The 11,011-nt window shown below is 36.6% G+C and overlaps 1 pseudogene across 1 annotated transcript in view; it reads left to right on the forward strand.

Annotated features, from left to right (window-relative positions):
* The first annotated feature begins 776 nt into the window (after positions 1-776).
* LOC149148784 (putative anion transporter 4, chloroplastic) overlaps positions 777-11,011 on the forward strand; it is a 15,934-nt pseudogene continuing 5,699 nt past the window's right edge. The window contains exons 1-8 of the transcript XR_016263203.1: positions 777-989; positions 1,130-1,778; positions 4,531-4,756; positions 4,972-5,341; positions 5,426-5,470; positions 5,682-5,828; positions 10,446-10,582; positions 10,793-11,002. The product of XR_016263203.1 is annotated as a putative anion transporter 4, chloroplastic (transcript). The remainder of the gene's footprint in view (positions 990-1,129; positions 1,779-4,530; positions 4,757-4,971; positions 5,342-5,425; positions 5,471-5,681; positions 5,829-10,445; positions 10,583-10,792; positions 11,003-11,011) is intronic.

The following is an 11,011-nucleotide window of genomic DNA, read 5'->3' on the forward strand; positions in this document are numbered from 1 at the left end:
GAATACAAATATTGAGGATGAAAATGACTTCCTCTTAGAGTGCCCTGCATACAACCACATTAGATCTCAGTGTCAAAATCTTTGTTGCAACACTGACCTTTCTAGCCTGTTACGTTGTCAAAATTACAATGAGCCCCAGAGGCTTCTCTCCAAACTTTTTGAGCATAGAAATAAAATCTTAAATTAAACTAAATAATTCGTTTCTTTAATTCCAATAAACCAAAGTTTGGTTTGTATAGACGTTAACCATCATCATCATCAATAAAATTTCATTAATAAAACTTCAAATAAAATTTAATGATTAAAATGACCCCACAAAAATGACCTTCCCAATAACAAAATCCTGACCTTCCCAATAACAAAATCCTCTAACTTTACAGGAGAAATAAACAAAACAAAACAGAAAAAGTAGGTGAAAGATGGCACTTAATCTCAATTGTGGATAAACATAAACATCATGTATCTGATAATTTATTTTTTGGGGAAAAAATCCAAATTAAAATTAAAATGCGTGTATCTGACTTATACGGGCGCATGCCCTCCTTAGTTTCCAATGGCGCTCAGAAGGTGTAAGCTGAATTTTAAACTTCAGGGTAAGTATATATACAGTTCGTATATTCTCTTGGTTTGGTGGGGGTTGTTGAGCATAGCTGTGGGCAAGTATGCTGACTCACCTTGTCATATCTAATGTGGAGCAATCCACACAGCTTCTGCTAATGGGCCTGAAGGCAAGTCCTATTGGGTCACGTCTTACACATTAACTGTCATACCATATATATATATAGAGTGAGCGACCTTGTTCAGGAAAAGCATGCAAGAATCAAATCACATTTGATACTTTGATCGGGACTTATATAATGTAACAATATTGTTATATTGGTGGGAGGAAGAATTGTTGGTTTTATGGTTGGCAGCTACCCCATGCTCTGGGTAGGAATGCACGTGCGAATCCTTTACAAATATTCTTGAACCTGCAATCTGTAATCAAGGTATGGAGGAAGAATTCCAATTTGAATATTAAGGGCCTGAAATTTTTTTGAGACATAATTAGTGCAATTTTTATTTTGGGGGGTGTTTTAGCTTCTTTTTCAAGCATGTTCTTCAAGTTTTTAAGTTGGTGTTGATGCAGTGGCAAGATATGGTTTTGAAATTCTTAGGTTGGTGTTGATGCAGTTCCAAGTTATATAGCACACAAGCAGTCTCTGCACCACCGTGAGTGTGTGCATTGCCCTTGGGAGTTTTGGATACCATCCAAAATGTCTACACCCCATGCTATGCAAATGGCTATGCCCACAGCTGATGCAAGAATGGCATGTGGGTTGTCATCTGTGGCACATAAGCAATCTTCTTTACTTACTCTGAATTCAGCATTGGAGGATCAAGTCAAATGGCAGGCTAAGAAGGGTCTGCTAAGGTTTAGAGATTCTACACGCCAAAAGATGGTTATAGGTACAGATGTAATTGCTGACAAGCCCGTTAACAGATGTAGTAGATCAGGGGTGTTTAGGCCAAGGATTGTAGCGCAGCAGGTTCGCACGCAGGCAGCATCAGGAGCTGATATAGGCTTCCAAGATGATGGTATTGGATTGGATGCACTTGCAGATGCTGCAAGACCATCAAAATTGATGGAGTTTCTCACATCAGAGAGAGCCAAAGTTGTTGCCATGATGGCTCTGGGGTTGTCACTTTGTAATGCCAACAGAATTGTAATGTCTGTTGCCATTGTGCCTCTCACAGCAACTCATGGGTGGAGCAGCTCTTTTGCAGGAATTGTTCAGGTGTGTCTCTGTATTCTTTTGTCCACTCTGAGATTGCTATGCATGGAATTTGTCTTTAGTGAATCTTCTGTCAACTATTTTACAAATTTATGGTCTTCTTATTCTTTACCATTAAAAGCGTTGCACCACATATAGCAGATCTTTTCTGGCTTGAAGTGCATCCTATTTGGCTGAGGCAGACCACAGATTTGAATAGATCCTGGTGCTGGTTTAATAATCTATCGACCTCACCAGTGAACCAGGGTCCGGTTGGCCTTATTCTTATTTCTTTTATTGTAGTTTTATAATATTGATATGTGGTTCTCCACTCAAACGAGGCCTGGTTTTTAGTATGCAGCTTTACTGATAGCATTGAGCCTTAGATATGATCTACACCTACAGGGGATAAAACTTTCAAATTTTCTAAAATGAATCCTTTGTCGAGGTAGACAAGAAATTTTACTAGACTTTCAACTGAACCTAAAAAGTTCAATCCAGATGACATGTACGAAGGTTGTCTCATTTTGTCAATTCATCACCTTCCTGTCGTGCCTGTATTCAACAAGATCATTGGATTTCATACTCTCATGCTTTTGCATTTTCGGTTTACTTTGCATTTCCCCTTTCCAGGGAAGGGCTGGTACTAATGAATTTATGCTGTCTTTCATCTATTCATGTATTGAGATAAGAACAAAACACAGACTGTTTTTCCATATGCTTTCAAATCTGATCATGTTAAATTCAGTTTCAGATCAGGGCTTTCAGTTGCTGTGGAAAATATCCCTGGTAAAGACTAGAAACTCTTTGAATTGCGCAAGCTGATTAAGGAAAAATATATCTTGAAGCATCTGACCAGTATCATATAGGCAAACAGTATCATTGAGATTTAGCAGATCAAGGTATATCAATAACCTTACTAGAGGGCGGGGCTCCTCTTTAATTTTACAGTGATGGTATTAAGTTTTAACATTAGCTGGGCCATTTGTTGCCCAGAGGTCAGCACACTTGGATTCCAGCATACGCATCTCCAGTCTTCATGTGGCAAATATGGTATTTCTGAACTTCTGGATATCTACTTTGAATCCATATCCTGTTGAGTCTTTGCTTCGTAGGTTCTGGAGAAAGCAGAGGTGCATGCGTTAGTTAGAAATGGAAACAAGAATCATAAACAAGATGGGTACCAATATCGCTTTGGTTCATTCTTGTCCACCTTTAACATATTATATTGCCATTAAACTACCTTTGTTGGGTACTTGAAGACTTGATTCATACTTTTCTATGTATAAAGATTAGAAATACGGTATAAAGTTACTCAACAACTCATTTCGCAGGCATTTATTGCTTAAATGTTGGTCAAACTTTTACAGGGGCCTCTACTTGGATGGTAGCCTATTGACTATCCAAATAGGTAATGGCAGTTACAAGTATCTGCTAATGCACATTCCAAAGCGTATTGAATGAAAATCAAGGGAGGTCACTCACCGTGATAATTGTACTCTTGTATAAAGCACTTAAGGTACCCTGACAAGGTAGGATGCACTCTCTGAAACGAGTTACCTTAGAATTTGAGTGCTCTAATGTAATCCAAGGAGTGGAGGGTGAGTGCTCTAATGTAATCCAAGGAGTGGAGGGTGTCTATCATGAGAGTTTGGGCCTTCTCCATCCTTTCATTCACAAGTGGAGGATGGCCAAATCTGATTTCAGGTTTGTTTCTATATTTTGGGAAGTTCCAACATTAGAGAAATAATTTGACAGGGAAGCATTTTGATCTATATCCAAAGACAGATGAGCATATACAAAGAGATTGGAAACCCCTGTTTACTCAAAAGAGGGCTGAAACCCTAGTTTGAGGTACAAGCTATCTTTCAGGTCTAATTAGACTCCTATCTAGTAACAGTCATATTAATAATTTTATTTTAGACGTCATATAAGTTGTGGCCTGAGAACAATGTGATCATCAAATAGCCTAAGGAGATAGGACCAGAATTTTATCATATTGCACTACGGAACTATGGGCTTATAAGAAAAATAGCTCATTTATATATGATTTTATTTGTATAACAAAAAATTGTGTTTAGGCACACCACAGATTTGGAGTCTGAACCGACTCTACCATGACTATGCATGGCAGGTTTTGATATAGCTGTACTATGTCACTAGCAAGGTTATAACAAATCATTTTCCATTGTTCCGAGGAGGCTTCTTTCTTATTTCAGTGTCTTTAGATAGAGGGTTGTCCCTTTCCTTTTCAAGCACTGAAGCTAATGCTGTAAAGTTGTTGAATATCTCAGAAAACCTATCATGACAGGTGTCCTATAATTTTAGTGATCTAATCTCGATAGTTTGTACTGTAAAGAAAATGAGAAAACCAAGGTAATGTTGAATTCATCTGCTATCAAGGCTTGCCTTGTTCAAAAACATGCTGTTTTAAAGGGACAATGTAACATATCGGCCTTTCCAACAAACTTGGGTTCCCTTTTATGAGGGGAGCTATTTCACACGGTAAAACAAAGGAGAGAGAATTTATTATTCATTTTCATTATTGATTTATTGGTTTAGAGATCTGATGACTATTCTAAGTTTATAATTATGCTGTTATTCGTTAACTTACCTTTCCATTCAATTGCTTTATTATATTGTCTTGTAAAACTGATAGATGGGCATAAATTGGTATTTTCATGATTAATACACTAAGGGTTCTAGTGATTTGCAAGAAGACTAAATAGATATCAATTTGTCGGTATAGACTGATTTTGCTTTTGGAATATCACAGTCATCTTTCCTATGGGGATACTTACTGTCACCTATTGCTGGAGGAGCCTTGGCAGATCGTTATGGTGGCAAAAAGGTGATGGCATGGGGTTTGGCAATATGGTCATTGGCAACTATGCTCACTCCATGGGCTGCTAACCATTCAGTAGGAATGCTTCTTGCTATACGTGCACTATTTGGTTTGCAGAAGGTGTAGCTTTACCTTGTATGAACACCATTATTTCGAAGTAAGTTTTTTAATTAATCATTGAATTGATTCATTCATTTTTTCTCTAATTTTGTCTTTATTATATGGTTTTAAAGCACTGTAGTGATCTCAAGTAAAATTCTTTCTAATATCTAGATATTTTCATAATTTTCAACTACGAGAGGATAATTTTGCAGTATTTGTGCAACTTAGGTTTTGTTTTCTGCTCATAATACTTTGAATATTGTATTGAAGGTGGTTTCCCCGTACCGAGCGTGCTACAGCAGTGGGCCTTTCAATGGCTGGTTTTCATTTGGGTAATGTGATAAGCTTACTTGCTACCCCTGCTCTAATGTCACACGGTGGGGTTTTCGGGCCTTTTGTTACCTTTGGACTATTAGGATTTCTGTGGCTGTCGGTATGGTTGCCAGCCATATCAAATGAACCTCAGTTTCATCCTCGAATATCAAAATCAGAACTTTTGTATATTCAGGATGGAAATAAGAGTTCTTCAATGTCTAGAAAGTCTCCTAGCCAGACTGCTAACCGAATGCCTCCTTTTCGTCTGTTATTTTCTAAGACACCAACATGGGCGATAATAGTTGCAAATGTTACGAATAATTGGGTAAGCAGTCCACAAAATGGCTTTTTTGTTTGTTATCTTGATGTCTTTGCCATTGTAACTGATCCTTTTTTCTTGTATTTTCAGGGTTATTTTGTTCTTTTATCATGGATGCCAGTGTATTTCAAAACTGTAAGCATGCCTTTCATTGCAATGGATACTGTTCTATATTGTACTGAAATAATTCCAAAATTTCTTCCGAATTATGTATGTCAAATTGCATGAGAAATTAGAACTTACTACTCTATATACTTTCTAAGAAACCAAAAGTCGTGTTTATATATATATATATCCAGGTGAATTTCAAAGCCAACTGATTTCAGTCACATGCTATTTCATGCAGGTATTTGATGTAAATTTAAAACAAGCGGCATGGTTCAGTGCCATTCCATGGGCATCGATGGCATTTGCAGGGTATCTTGCTGGTGCTTGCTCAGACTCTTTGATTCAATCAGGATACACAGTCACATTAGTGCGCAAAATTATGCAGGTCAGTTATTTTTTTTTATAATTGAGTAAATATTAAAGTCATAACATTGTCCATCGTTTTGGCCCATCCATTCTCTTATGCTTCATATTTTGGGAATTCTAGTTAAGGGTGAAATGTATCCATATAAGCACTATATTGTAGTTAATTCGTTTCAGTTCATACATAATTGTGCCTATCCTAATAGCCATTCGAAACAAAGCTTATCAGTGTTATGTTTAGCACGAGACTAGTTCCTATTGGAGATTAAAGTGCAACATTTTGAAAAACTGATAACCCAATTTAAAAATTCCTATTTTGAATTGAAGATTGGTGCGATCCCTTAGAGTCAGTCTTCTTCAACCATTGGCAATTGCCCTTCAGTCTTAATCAAGTCAAAACCCCATTTTGGTGAACTTCTATATCTGTATATCTTGCATGATAACAATATTACGTATGTCCACAATGCACCTTATATTTTCGAATAAATATCATGTGTTCCAAGTTCTCAACAAATTTGTGGAATATGTCATAGAAATCTATTCCAAGATGCCAAAAAATCCTGTGGGGTGGAAGGACCTTCTTTGGAGGCCACGATCTCAGGATATGAGTCATAGAGGCTTCTATTTGAGTAATGGTTCTGTCCGAAGTACAAGCTTTATCTTGGAATATCCTTCTGTTCCTTTCTAAACATATATTCCAGGTAATGGTGGCAGGACCAATACTCAGCTCAGATTTAGTTTGTCAGATTTGAATTTAGTCCTCCACATTTATAGCCATAATAGTACGTCCTCCAGTGGGACCAGTCCTACCCAGTTAAATTCAAACTTTGAGAAAGACCAAGACCAAAGTTCCCTGGCAAAATGACAGCGAAGAAGCAAGTGAATTGCCGACTTCTCAGCTTTAAGGTACAGATAGCATCTTGAAGGACCTGGGAAGCCTCTCTGAACTTTGAAGCAGGTAGCCAGAGAAAGTAATTGGCTTTTGGAAGGCATTTCTCAATCCAGATCTGTTTCCAAGGATAGTCTTGTCCAGGCTGTCTAGTCCAAAGACTGCCCAGTTATAACTGCCTGTGACAGAGTAATTGCCAGATTTTGGCCCTCCCCATCTGTGCCTGTCTTCCTTAGGGAGGAGAGGTATGTGGAAAGCCACAAGAACCTATTTCAATTTGAGCCTTCTCAAATTTTCTATCAGATTTGGATATTCTGAAAGTTCCAGTTTGTTTCCATGATATAACAAAGTGGTTCAGAATAACTGAAAAAAAATAATCCCGGACTTTAAGTCCATATTTGGATTCCAACTGTTCCTCGAGTTCCATGAAATCCTGCAAAGTACCTAGAGGCACTGGAAAGAGCCAAGAACCATCCCAAAATTTGGTAAAGGACCCAGAATTTATCTCCCATATCAGGTAGTGTTTGATGCAAATTTGTCTGACTTGGATTGGGCAAAGACTTGAGTGGCCTGGCACTCTGCAAGACTTGGTTCAAGACTTGACAGATACAGAAAAAACTCAAAATATAGTAAATTTTGTGTTGGGAATCATGATTGCCGTTAGACCAAAACCCGCAGGTGTTAGTCAACGATTGCATCGCCAGAGATAAGGATTCACGAGAGGCAGTTAGTCCATGTTGCGACACACGCGGGAAGCATTGGTTTATCCAATGTCCAACAATCTACCCCCCAACGCAAGCCAGGTGTGTATCGAACTCGTGACCTATGCTTTGATACCACTTGTTGGGAATCACGATTCCCGTTAGACCAAAACCCGCGGGTGTTAGTCAATGATCGCATCGCCAAAGATAAGGATCCATGAGAGACGGTAAGTCCATGGTGCGACATGCATGGGGAGCGTTGGTTTATCCAATGTCCAACATTTTGTGCACAAAAAATATATTAATGACATTTCCAATCCACAGAAGTTATAAAACAATGGCGTATGCAAAAATTCATAAGATCATCTCATAAAATACACTAATATACGTACCTTACTCAAAATTGTTCAACGTAGCTTACTTTGGCAGATACAGATTAAAAGGCTGAAAGAATAGTCTCCATAATAAAATCAAAACAAAATGGGAAAATCATTTTGACAGCAAAACCAGAAAACAAAATGGGAAAATCATTTTGACAGCAAAACCAGAAGTTTAAGGTAAGGAATTCCGTCCTTTCTTGCTTTACCATTCAATCTATGTTAACCATCATTCATACAAGCTATCTATTAAGATATAGGAGGATGCTGCATTACAATATTTTAAGGTGGACATTTCAAACCTCAAGTTAGGTTCATTATTAGGTTCATCATCAGACCAAGAATTCGAATTCAAGGAAGAGAAAGCTGATGAAGGACAAGAAATACTAATTCTGGCATGAATAAGAATGCACCACACAGGAAGGCAAAAGTCTGCTCAGGAAAATGAATGATGCTCAGAAAAGAAAATATAATAAAAATTAGACCAGAAATAAAGGAAAAAAAAATGAATAATAATTAAAAAGAACCAAAACCAAGGAGAAGTCATTATTAATAAGATTGAAAAATACTAAAATAAGAAACTCATTTGGGTCAAGTTAATAATTATTGGCTACGTTATACCAGGTGACATTAATGGAGAGCTGAATTGAAGTGATTATCAATCATAATGGGAAAGAAACAGGGCAATGATACATGTCCTCCATTATGCATTTATGTTTTTTGTTCCATTGGGTTACTTAGCAATTTTCCATTGATTTGATTATAAAAGCAAGCTAGTATTATCACAAATGATACTAGTTCTATAATTTTGTACTGGTAGACTTTCATATCAATTGGTAGGCCACATTATTTTTCCATCCTCATCACAAATGCTCTTCTCTGTTGACAATGAATGCATCGATTATTTGATTAATATCCAGCTACATTATTTGAGTTCATTGCAGACTCTTCTCTTATTTTTCATGCCCTTAATATGATATTTACCCTCGTATGAAGCTCCATCATCCCATTATTTAGCTTCTCATCAGTTTGCCATCATTTCTATCAGGTATTTGTTTTGACTTAATAACCTTTTCCATGAGGTACAGGAGTTGAGTAACCAAGGGAATCCTGTTGGGCATATTATTCCCTCGGTTATATCATTTTCCTCTTAAAACATCTCTTGGAGATTTAACTTTTGCATTCTTGTTATTCCTTTTCTTCTTATGATGACACCTATAATTGTTTCGAGAGAAGCGAGGTGCTCTACGTCCCAGGGGCAGATGTCCATGTATTTGTCTCTGCATGCAGTGTTAATAACATAACATAAAATGAAAAAAATGGTTGATGACTCATTTTTTTAATTACAGTGATGTAAAAAAATATCTTACTTACCATATTTGAACAATTGTAAATAAACTCTAGCATAGATCCATTTTAACCTTATATCTATTACAAGTGAAAGGGTGAAAAGGACGAAATTAATAATACCTGAAAGTGCAAATATATTATGGTTTGCAATGTGAGTTTTTGGATCCCATTTGGTGCTTGATAGATCTTGGGTTAAAATAGATCTATGTTAGTTTCTAAATATACAGAGCACGCCTATACAATGGGAAAGTAAGTAAAGGTAAGGTAGCTTATTGGATATTTCAATGGATATGTGTAAGGGAAAACTAGAGGCCCACTTTTGAGACAATTTTAAGGGTCACTTTGTTATTCTCACTGCCGTCAAACTTGATCAATTTACCGTTTAGATGCAGTTCATTGCAACTGATTTCAATTGCAAGTAAATCAACTTTTCTCCAAAGCTCCTCTCCCATCTACTTCTGATTTTCATTGCATCTGCAAATGAATAAATAGCTTGTGTGAAGGAACTATTATGCACATTATTTCGTCTTTATTTTTACAACTGTATAAATATGCACTCTCTATTATATATCCTCATCTTTATACTATTTATGGACCTCCCAATAGGCCTTATAATGCTTCATTTCGACATTCATTCTGAATGGCCTTTCAAAGCTTTATTGAAAATATTTACCTTGCCTTACCAATAGGGTGTATCAAAACCTTATTTTTCATCCCCTGATCATTGATGTGTCTTTATTAGCCAAAGTTTATAAGGAATTAGAGAATTGAGTCATCATTATTCAATCCTTATATTTGCTTATTTTCTATATTCACCCTGATGCGTTTTTATTAGCCGAAGGTTTATAAGGAGATAGAGTTTTGAATCATCAATTATTCAATGCTTATATTGGCTTTGTTTTCTGTATTCACTCTGGTGCATCTTTATTAGCAATGGTTGATAAGGAGATAGAAGGACTGAATCAACAATTATCCAATGTTTCTATTCAATGACCTGAATGTCACAACCATAAGGCTCATTTCAGATGTTGATATTACTTTGATTCTTAACTTAAAACGGAAATGTGTCTAAAACTAAATTAAACAGGCTGTATCGGAAATTGTGAACCATTCAAAGCTGATAAACAAAGTGAGCTGAATCTTGGAAGCAATCCCATTCATTCTGATTCTTGAGAAATTCTGATTTTACATTCATTTTCATATCAATTTTCTATTTTAATAACCTTATCATACTGAAGAATCTGCTCTACCTTTTTATTTTTCAAGTTCTAGAAGTGTATGTTATGATTGATTTCTTACACTATTGTTATACCTCCTTGCAGTCGATTGGTTTCATTGGTCCAGGACTAGCACTCCTGGCTTTAAATGCTGCCCAGAGTCCAACGATCGCAGCTGCTTGGCTTACTGCAGCACTTAGTTTGAGTTCATTCAGCCAAGCTGGTTTCTGCTAAATATGCAGGTATGTTTCAGAGTTTAACGAAGTTATAAATATGATAGGTTCTCATTATGACTTAACTAATCATACAATGTTTTATTCTGTTCAAAACTGTATTGATACTTGAATGCTCATTTGCAATCAGCTCACGGAGGTTTAACTAATGATATTATGATCCCATTTCTTAACAAAATTTACTGATTTATAGATGCATTGTTTCTGTCTTATTATCAGGAAATAGCCCCCCAATATGCAGGTGTCCTTCATGGTATCTTCCAAACTCTCTTATATTTTGCCCTAGTGGATTATGTTAAGTTAAAACTGGTGGCTTTTAATCCATTTGTCGAATACATTTTTTATAGCTCTTCGGGGTCTATGTTGGGCAGGAAATTACAAATACCATTGGGACATTTGACCAGCGATTGTCAGCACAATTGGAACGGGGTATTTTGT

Source organism: Pinus tabuliformis, chromosome 9, assembly GCF_031772625.1.
Source record: "Pinus tabuliformis cultivar Carrire ecotype Pingquan chromosome 9, CPIR1, whole genome shotgun sequence".
NCBI lineage: Eukaryota > Viridiplantae > Streptophyta > Pinopsida > Pinales > Pinaceae > Pinus > Pinus tabuliformis.